At 38.1% G+C, this 10,485-nt stretch overlaps 5 non-coding genes across 5 annotated transcripts; all 5 read left to right on the top strand.

Annotated features, from left to right (window-relative positions):
- The first annotated feature begins 1,426 nt into the window (after nucleotides 1-1,426).
- On the top strand, nucleotides 1,427-1,499 carry TRNAV-CAC (transfer RNA valine (anticodon CAC)). Its single transcript has one exon. It is a non-coding gene; the product is annotated as a tRNA-Val (tRNA).
- A 416-nt stretch (nucleotides 1,500-1,915) lies between these two features.
- Nucleotides 1,916-1,988, top strand: TRNAV-AAC (transfer RNA valine (anticodon AAC)). Its single transcript has one exon. It is a non-coding gene; the product is annotated as a tRNA-Val (tRNA).
- Nucleotides 1,989-2,879: 891 nt separating this feature from the next.
- Nucleotides 2,880-2,952, top strand: TRNAV-UAC (transfer RNA valine (anticodon UAC)). Its single transcript has one exon. It is a non-coding gene; the product is annotated as a tRNA-Val (tRNA).
- A 1,651-nt stretch (nucleotides 2,953-4,603) lies between these two features.
- TRNAV-AAC (transfer RNA valine (anticodon AAC)) lies at nucleotides 4,604-4,676 on the top strand. The gene has a single exon. It is a non-coding gene; the product is annotated as a tRNA-Val (tRNA).
- A 1,882-nt stretch (nucleotides 4,677-6,558) lies between these two features.
- Nucleotides 6,559-6,631, top strand: TRNAV-CAC (transfer RNA valine (anticodon CAC)). The gene has a single exon. It is a non-coding gene; the product is annotated as a tRNA-Val (tRNA).
- Nucleotides 6,632-10,485: the final 3,854 nt, after the last annotated feature.

Genomic DNA, 10,485 nt, shown 5'->3' on the forward strand with positions numbered 1-10,485 from the left:
TAATACGCTATCCAACTACAATATATGAAGTTTCCGGCTTTGTTGCCGAATGATGGGATGTTTTGGCTTCCATCACAAACATAACTACAAATTATTTATTTTTTTCCCCTGGCAGTCAAAACTCGTCTCTAAATGCCATTACTTTGCAGGAATTCACAGCTTTCATAGTGGAGTGATCATCACGTCTACTTCACACACAGAAGGTACTGGGTTCAATCCCCAGTAAAAACAAGCTGTTTTTGCTGTTGAAGTATTTTGCTATCAACCTGTTATATATATGTTTTTTTCCCCTGGCGGTCAAAACTCGTCTCTAATTGCCATTACTTTGCAGGCTTTCAAAGGTTTCATAGTGTAGTGGTCATCACATCTGCTTCACACGCAGAATGTCCTGGGTTCAATCCCCAGTGAAACCAATCTGTTTTTGGTGTTGAAGTAATTTCCTATCGACTTGTAATATGTGAAATTCTTGGTTTCGTTGCCAAATGACAATACATTTTGGCTTCCATCACAAAGAGAACTACGATTTTGGGTTTCTTTTTTATTGACCATTTTAGCAGAAAACATAATCCCATATTCTAAAAATCCTATTTGTTTCAAAAAATATAGTTCCCATAAATACAAAAGCAAAAGACCAAACTATGGAGAAAAAAGTAACACATTCAATATAAACTTCAATTTAAGCAAAATCCCTTTGTAGGAATAAAACTGGTAAAATATGTAATAATAATTGTAAATGTTTCATTTACCAAAAATACTTTCCTTCAGCAATAAAAAGGCCCCGTCAGTGACAATTCTGCTCTGCTAGCCAATACACAGTAACTTATCGTCAGGTTTCATAGTGTAGTGGTCATCACGTCTTCTTAACATGCAGAAGGTCCTGGGTTCAATCCCCAGTGAAACCAATCTGTTCTTAGTGTTGAAATAATACGCTATCCAACTACAATATATGAAGTTCTGCTTAACACGCAGAAGGTACTGCGTTCAATCCTCAGTAAAACCAATCTGTTCTTGGTGTTGAAATAATACTCAATTAAACTACAATATATGAAGTTCTTGGCTTTGTTGCCGAATGATGGGATGTTTTGGCTTCCATCCCCAACAGAGCTACGAATTTGTTTTTTTTTTCCCTGGCGGTCAAAACTCGTCTCTAATTGCCATTACTTTGTAGGCTTTCAAAGTTTTCATAGTGTAGTGGAAATCACGTCTGCTTTACACGCAGACGTTCCTGGGTTCAATCCCCAGTGAAACCCATGTGTTCTTGGTGTTGAAATAATCCACTATCAACCTGCAGTATATAAAGTTCTTGGCTTTGTTGCCGAATAATGGGATGTTTTAGCTTCCGTAACCAACAGAGCTACGAATTTGTTTTTTTTCCCCTGGCGGTCAAAACTCGTCTCTAATTGCCATTACTTTGCAGATTTTCAAAGGTTTCATAGTGTAGTGGTCATCACGTCTGCTTCACACGCAGAAGGTCCTGGGTTCAATCCCCAGTGAAACCAATCTGTTTTTGGTGTTGAAGTAATTTCCTATCGGCTTGTAATATGTGAAATTCTTGGTTTCGTTGCCAAATGACAATACATTTTGGCTTCCATCACAAAGAGAACTACGATTTTGGGTTTCTTTTTTATTGACCATTTTAGCAGAAAACATAATCCCATATTATAAAAATCCTATTTGTTTCAAAATATATAGTTCTCATAAATACAAAAGCAAAAGACCAAACTATGGAGAAAAAAGTAACACATTCAATATAAACTTCAATTTAAGCAAAATCCCTTTGTAGGAATAAAACTGGTAAAATATGTAATAATAATTGTAAATGTTTCATTAACCAAAAATACTTTCCTTCAGCAATAAAAAGGCCCCGTCAGTCACAATTCTGCTCTGCTAGCCAATACACAGTAACTTATCGTCAGGTTTCATAGTGTAGTGGTCATCACGTCTGCTTAACATGCAGAAGGTCCTGGGTTCAATCCCCAGTGAAACCAATCTGTTATTAGTGTTGAAATAACACGCTATCCAACTACAATATATGAAGTTCTCGGCTTTGTTGCCATATGACGGGATGTTTTGGCTTCCATCACAAACAGAACTACAAATTATTATTTTTTTTTCCCCTGGCGGTCAAAACTCGTCTCTAAATGCCATTACATTTCACAGGTTTCACAGTGGAGTCGTCATCACGTCTACTTCACACGCAGAAGTTCCTGGGTTCAATCCCCAGTAAAAACAAGCCGTTTTCGCTGTTGAAGTAATTTGCTATCAACCTGTAACATATGAAATTCTTTGTTTTGTTGCCAACTGATAATATATTTTGGCTTTTATCACCAAGAGAACTACGATTTTGGGTTTCTTTTTTATTGACCATTTTAGCAGAAAACATAATCCCATATTATAAAAATCCTGTTTGTTTCAAAATATATAGTTCCTTTAAATACAAAAGCAAACAACTAAACTATGTTGAAAAAAGTAACACATTCAATGTAAACTTCCTTTTAAGCAAAATCCCTTTGTAGGAATAAAACTGGTAAAATATGTAATAAAAATTGTAAATGTTTCATTAACCAAAAATACTTTCCTTCAGCAATAAAAAGGCCCCGTCAGTCACAATTCTGCTCTGCTAGCCAATACACAGTAACTTTCCATCAGGTTTCATAGAGAAGTGGTCATCACGTCTGCTTAACACTCAGAAGGTCCTGCGTTCAATCCCCAGTAAAACCAATCTGTTCTTGGTGTAGAAATAATACTCAATTAAACTACAATATATGAAGTTCTTGGAATGTTTTGGCTTCCATCCCCAACAGAGCTACGAATTTGTTTTTTTTTTCCCTGGCGGTCAAAACTCGTCTCTAATTGCCATTACTTCGCAGGCTTTCAATGGTTTCATAGTGTAGTGGAAATCACATCTGCTTTACACGCAGAAGGTCCTGGGTTCAATCCCCAGTGAAACCATTTTGTTCTTGTGTTGAAATAATCCCCTATCAACCTGCAGTATATAAAGTTCTTGGCTTTGTTGCCTAATAACGGGATGTTTTAGCTTCCATCACCAACAGAGCTACGAATTTGTTTTTTTTTCCATGGCGGTCAAAACTTGTCTCTAATTGCCATTACTTTGCAGGATTTCAAAGGTTTCATAGTGTAGTTTTCATCACGTCTGCTTCACACGCAGAAGGTCCTGGGTTCAATCCCCAGTAAAAACAAGCCGTTTTCGCTGTTGAATTAATATGCTATACACCTGTAATATATGAAATTCTTGGTTTTGTTGCCAACTGATAATATATTTTGGCTTCCATCACCAAAAGAACTACGATTTTGGGTTTCTTTTTTATTGACCATTTTAGCAGAAAACATAATCCCATATTATAAAAATCCTGTTTGTTTCAAAATATATAGTTCCTTTAAATACAAAAGCAAACGACTAAACTATGTAGAAAAAGTAACACATTCAATGTAAACTTCCTTTTAAGCAAAATCCCTTTGTAGGAATAAAACTGGTAAAATATGTAATAAAAATTGTAAATGTTTCATTAACCAAAAATACTTTCCTTCAGCAATAAAAAGGCCCCGTCAGTCACAATTCTGCTCTTCTAGCCAATACACAGTAACTTTCCATCAGGTTTCATAGAGTAGTGGTCATCACGTCTGCTTAACACGCAGAAGGTCCTGCGTTCAATCCCCAGTTAAACCAATCTGTTCTTGGTGTTGAAATAATTCTCAATTAAACTGCAATATATGAAGTTCTTGGCTTTGTTGCTGAATGATGGGATGTTTTGGCTTCCATCCCCAACAGAGCTACGAATTTGTTTTTTTTTTCCCTGGCGGTCAAAACTCGTCTCTAATTGCCATTACTTTGCAGGCTTTCAAAGGTTTCATAGTGTAGTGGAAATCACGTCTGCTTTACACGCAGACGGTCCTGGGTTCAATCCCCAGTGAAACTCATGTGTTCTTGGTGTTGAAATAATCCCCTATTAACCTGCAGTATATAAAGTTCTTGGCTTTGTTGCCGAATAACGGGATGTTTTAGCTTCCATCACCAACAGAGCTACGAATTTGTATTTTTTTCCCTGGCGGTCAAAACTCGTCTCTAATTGCCATTACTTTGCAGAATTTCAAAGGTTTCATAGTGTAGTGGTCATCACGTCTGCTTCACACGCAGATGTTCCTGGGTTCAATCCCCAGTGAAACCAATCTGTTTTTGGTGTTGAAGTAATTTCCTATCGACTTGTAATATGTGAAATTCTTGGTTTCGTTGCCAACTGACAATACATTTTGGCTTCCATCACAAAGAGAACTACGATTTTGGGTTTCTTTTTTATTGACCATTTTAGCAGAAAACATAATCCCATATTATAAAAATCCTATTTGTTTCAAAATATATAGTTCCCATAAATACAAAAGCAAAAGACCGAACTATGGAGAAAAAAGTAACACATTCAATATAAACTTCAATTTAAGCAAAATCCCTTTGTAGGAATAAAACTGGTAAAATATGTAATAATAATTGTAAATGTTTCATTAACCAAAAGTACTTTCCTTCAGCAATAAAAAGGCCCCGTCAGTCACAATTCTGCTCTGCTAGCCAATACACAGTAACTTATCGTCAGGTTTCATAGTGTAGTGGTCATCACGTCTGCTTAACACGCAGAAGGTCCTGGGTTCAATCCCCAGTGAAACCAATCTGTTCTTAGTGTTGAAATAACACGCTATCCAACTACAATATATGAAGTTCTTGGCTTTGTTGCCGTATGATGGGATGTTTTGGCTTCCATCACAAACAGAACTACAAATTATTATTTTTTTTCCCCTGGCGGTCAAAACTCGTCTTTAAATGCCATTACATTTCACAGGTTTCATAGTGGAGTCGTCATCACGTCTACTTCACACGCAGAAGTTCCTGGGTTCAATCCCCAGTAAAAACAAGCCGTTTTCGCTGTTGAAGTAATTTGCTATCAACCTGTAACATATGAAATTCTTTGTTTTGTTGCCAACTGATAATATATTTTGGCTTTTATCACCAAGAGAACTACGATTTTGGGTTTCTTTTTTATTGACCATTTTAGCAGAAAATATAATCCCATATTATAAAAATCCTGTTTGTTTCAAAATATATAGTTCCTTTAAATACAAAAGCAAACAACTAAACTATGTGGAAAAAAGTAACACATTCAATGTAAACTTCCTTTTAAGCAAAATCCATTTGTAGGAATAAAACTGGTAAAATATGTAATAAAAATTGTAAATGTTTCATTAACCAAAAATACTTTCCTTCAGCAATAAAAAGGCCCCGTCAGTCACAATTCTGCTCTGCTAGCCAATACACAGTAACTTTCCATCAGGTTTCATAAAGAAGTGGTCATCACGTCTGCTTAACACTCAGAAGGTCCTGCGTTCAATCCCCAGTAAAACCAATCTGTTCTTCGAGTAGAAATAATACTCAATTAAACTACAATATATGAAGTTCTTGGAATGTTTTGGCTTCCATCCCCAACAGAGCTACGAATTTGTTTTTTTTTTCCCTGGCGGTCAAAACTCGTCTCTAATTGCCATTACTTCGCAGGCTTTCAAAGGTTTCAGTTTCATAGTGTAGTGGAAATCACATCTGCTTTACACGCAGAAGGTCCTGGGTTCAATCTCCAGTGAAACCCTTTTGTTCTTGTGTTGAAATAATCCCCTATCAACCTGCAATATATAAAGTTCTTGTCTTTGTTGCCGAATAACGGGATGTTTTAGCTTCCATCACCAACAGAGCTACGAATTTGTTTTTTTTTTCCCTGGCGGTCAAAACTCGTCTCTAATTGCCATTACTTTGCAGGATTTCAAAGGTTTCATAGTGTAGTTTTCATCACGTCTGCTTCACACGCAGAAGGTCCTGGGTTCAATCCCCAGTAAAAACAAGCCGTTTACGCTGTTGAATTAATATGCTATTCACCTGTAATATATGAAATTCTTGGTTTTGTTGCCAACTGATAATATATTTTGGCTTCCATCACCAAAAGAACTACGATTTTGGGTTTCTTTTTTATTGACCATTTTAGCAGAAAACATAATCCCATATTATAAAAATCCTGTTTGTTTCAAAATATATAGTTCCTTTAAATACAAAAGCAAACGACTAAACTATGTAGAAAAAGTAACACATTCAATGTAAACTTCCATTTAAGCAAAATCCCTTTGTAGGAATGAAACTGGTAAAATATGTAATAAAAATTGTAAATGTTTCATTAACCAAAAATACTTTCCTTCAGCAATAACAAGGCCCCGTCAGTCACAATTCTGCTCTGCTAGCCAATACACAGTAACTGTCCATCAGGTTTCATAGAGTAGTGGTCATCACGTCTACTTAACACGCAGAAAGTCTTGCGTTCAATCCCCAGTAAAACCAATCTGTTCTTGGTGTTGAAATAATACTCAATTAAACTACAATATATGAAGTTCTTGGCTTTGTTGCCGAATAACGGGATGTTTTAGCTTCCATCACCAACAGAGCTACGAATTTGTTTTTTTTCCCCTGGCGGTCAAAACTTGACTCTAATTGCCATTACTTTGCAGGATTTCAAAGGTTTCATAGTGTAGTGGTCATCACGTCTGCTTCACACGCAGAAGGACCTGGGTTCAATCCCCAGTGAAACCAATCTGTTTTTGGTGTTGAAGTAATTTCCTATCGACTTGTAATATGTGAAATTCTTGGTTTCGTTGCCAAATGACAATACATTTTGGCTTCCATCACAAAGAGAACTACGATTTTGGGTTTCTTTTTTATTGACCGTTTTAGCAGAAAACATAATCCCATATTATAAAAATCCTATTTGTTTCAAAATATATAGTTCCCATAAATACAAAAGCAAAAGACCAAACTATGGAGAAAAAAGTAACACATTCAATATAAACTTCAATTTAAGCAAAATCCCTTTGTAGGAATAAAACTGGTAAAATATGTAATAATAATTGTAAATGTTTCATTAACCAAAAATACTTTCCTTCAGCAATAAAAAGGCCCCGTCAGTAGAGTTGAGCGCGGTTCGTGGTTCGTGGTTCTCCAGTTCTAGGCTCGAGTGATTTTGGGGCATGTTCTAGATCGAACTAGAACTCGAGCTTTTTGCAAAAGCTCGATAGTTCTAGAAACGTTCGAGAACGGTTCTAGCACCCAAAAAACAGCTAAATCATAGCTTGGTTTCTGCTGTAATAGTGTAAGTCACTCTGTGAATCAAACTATTATCACATTTCAGTGTATAGTGTGCGTGAACAGCGCCTTCAGATCACTGCTGTTTCTATAATGGCGATCGCCATTTTTTTTTTTTTTTTTCTTGTCTTTCTTCCCTAAGCGCGCGCGTCTTGTGGGGCGGGCCAGCATGTCAGCCAATCACAGACACACACACAGCTAAGTGGACTTTGAGCCAGAGAAGCAACGGCATGTGTGATAGGATCTGCATGTCACATGTCCCTGCATTATAAAACCGGACATTTTCTTCACGAACGCCATTATCTGCCTTCTGCGTCTTTGGTGTCAGACATCAGTGTCGCAGCTCCGTCCTCCTGAGTCCTATAGCCGATACAGCTGTATGCGCTGCATACACAGCGTTAGACAGCTTAGGGAGAGCACTTTCTAGCAGTCCTTTTAAGGGCTCAAAGCGGCAGGGTCAGAGAGCCATAGGTGACAGGTCCTGCAAACAGCAACAGCGTCTGTGTAGCCCAGGTCAGGGATTTCCTCCCTGCATTTCACCATTAGGAGGGAATAGAAAGGCAGGCTTCCATTCCTCTACCCAGAGCACCACAATCCTGCCACTGTACCCTCTTGTCCTCTGCACACTCCAACTCATAACTAAGCCATTATACTAGCAAACACTCAGTGTACCTAGTGGCATCCTATCTGTGGCTATTGGACTTTGCTATAGTCCCACTAGTGCAAAGACATTTGCAGAGCACGTCTGCCTGCATTGCACACTACAACTTTTTTAAACTAAGCAATTTTACTAGCAAACACTCAGTGTACCTAGTGGCATCCTAAAGGTGGCTATTGGACTTTGCTATAGTCCCACTAGTGCAAAGACATTTGCAGAGCACGTCTGCCTGCATTGCACACTACAACTCATTGTTACTAAGCCATTATACTAGCAAACACTCAGTGTACCTAGTGGCATCCTATACGTGGCTATTGTACTTTTGTCAATTCACAGTATTGGAACGTTATTTGCAGCACGTCTGCCTGCATTGCACACTCCAACTTTTTTAAACTAAGAAATTTTACTAGCAAACACTCAGTGTACCTAGTGGCATCCTAAACGTGGCTATTGGACTTTGCTATAGTCCCACTAGTGCAAAGACATTTGCAGAGCACGTCTGCCTGCATTGCACACTACAACTCATTGTTACTAAGCCATTATACTAGCAAACACTCAGTGTACCTAGTGGCATCCTATACGTGGCTATTGGACTTTGCTATAGTCCCACTAGTGCAAAGACATTTGCAGAGCACATCTGCCTGCATTGCACACTCCAACTTTTTTAAACTAAGCAATTTTACTAGCAAACACTCAGTGTACCTAGTGGCATCCTAAAAGTGGCTATTGGACTTTGCTATAGTCCCACTAGTGCAAAGACATTAGCAGAGCACATCTGCCTGCATTGCACACTCCAACTTTTTTAAACTAAGCAATTTTACTAGCAAACACTCAGTGTACCTAGTGGCATCCTATACGTGGCTATTGGACTTTGCTATAGTCCCACTAGTGCAAAGACATTTGCAGAGCATGTCTGCCTGCATTGCACACTACAACTTTTTTAAACTAAGCAATTTTACTAGCAAACACTCAGTGTACCTAGTGGCATCCTAAAGGTGGCTATTGGACTTTGCTATAGTCCCACTAGTGCAAAGACATTTGCAGAGCACGTCTGCCTGCATTGCACACTAAAACTCATTGTTGCTAAGCCATTATACTAGCAAACACTCAGTGTACCTAGTGGCATCCTAAACGTGGCTATTGGACTTTGCTATAGTCCCACTAGTGCAAAGACATTTGCAGAGCACGTCTGCCTGCATTGCACACTACAACTCATTGTTACTAAGCCATTATACTAGCAAACACTCAGTGTACCTAGTGGCATCCTATACGTGGCTATTGTACTTTTGTCAATTCACAGTATTGGAACGTTATTTGCAGCACGTCTGCCTGCATTGCACACTCTAACTTTTTTAAACTCAGCCATTATACTAGCAAACACACAGTGTACCTAGTTGTATCGTAAACGTGGCTTTTGTACTTTTGTCTATTCACAGTATTGGAACGTTATTTGCAGCACGTCTGCCTGCATTGCACACTCTAACTTTTTTAAACTCAGCCATTATACTAGCAAACACTCACTGTACCTAGTTGTATCCTAAACGTGGCTATTGTACTTTTGTCAATTCACAGTATTGGAACGTTATTTGCAGCACGTCTGCCTGCATTGCACACTCTAACTTTTTTAAACTCAGCCATTATACTAGCAAACACTCACTGTACCAAGTTGTATCCTAAACGTGGCTATTGTACTTTTGTCAATTCACAGTATTGGAACGTTATTTGCAGCACGTCTGCCTGCATTGCACACTCTAACTTTTTTAAACTCAGCCATTATACTAGCAAACACTCACTGTACCTAGTTGTATCCTAAACGTGGCTATTGTACTTTTGTCAATTCACAGTATTGGAACGTTATTTGCAGCACGTCTGCCTGCATTGCACACTCTAACTTTTTTAAACTCAGCCATTATACTAGCAAACACTCACTGTACCAAGTTGTATCCTAAACGTGGCTATTGTACTTTTGTCAATTCACAGTATTGGAACGTTATTTGCAGCACGTCTGCCTGCATTGCACACTCTAACTTTTTTAAACTCAGCCATTATACTAGCAAACACTCACTGTACCTAGTTGTATCCTAAACGTGGCTATTGTACTTTTGTCAATTCATAGTATTGGAACGTTATTTGCAGCACGTCTGCCTGCATTGCACACTCTAACTTTTTTAAACTCAGCCATTATACTAGCAAACACTCACTGTACCTAGTTGTATCCTAAACGTGGCTATTGTACTTTTGTCAATTCACAGTATTGGAACGTTATTTGCAGCACGTCTGCCTGCATTGCACACTCTAACTTTTTTAAACTCAGCCATTATACTAGCAAACACTCACTGTACCTAGTTGTATCCTAAACGTGGCTATTGTACTTTTGTCAATTCACAGTATTGGAACGTTATTTGCAGCACGTCTGCCTGCATTGCACACTCTAACTTTTTTAAACTCAGCCATTATACTAGCAAACACACAGTGTACCTAGTTGTATCCTAAACGTGGCTTTTGTACTTTTGTCTATTCACAGTATTGGAACGTTATTTGCAGCACGTCTGCCTGTATTGCACACTCTAACTTTTTTAAACTCAGCCATTATACTAGCAAACACTCACTGTACCTAGTTGTATCCTAAACGTGGCTATTGTACTTT

This window comes from Anomaloglossus baeobatrachus, chromosome 2 (genome assembly GCF_048569485.1).
Source record: "Anomaloglossus baeobatrachus isolate aAnoBae1 chromosome 2, aAnoBae1.hap1, whole genome shotgun sequence".
NCBI lineage: Eukaryota > Metazoa > Chordata > Amphibia > Anura > Aromobatidae > Anomaloglossus > Anomaloglossus baeobatrachus.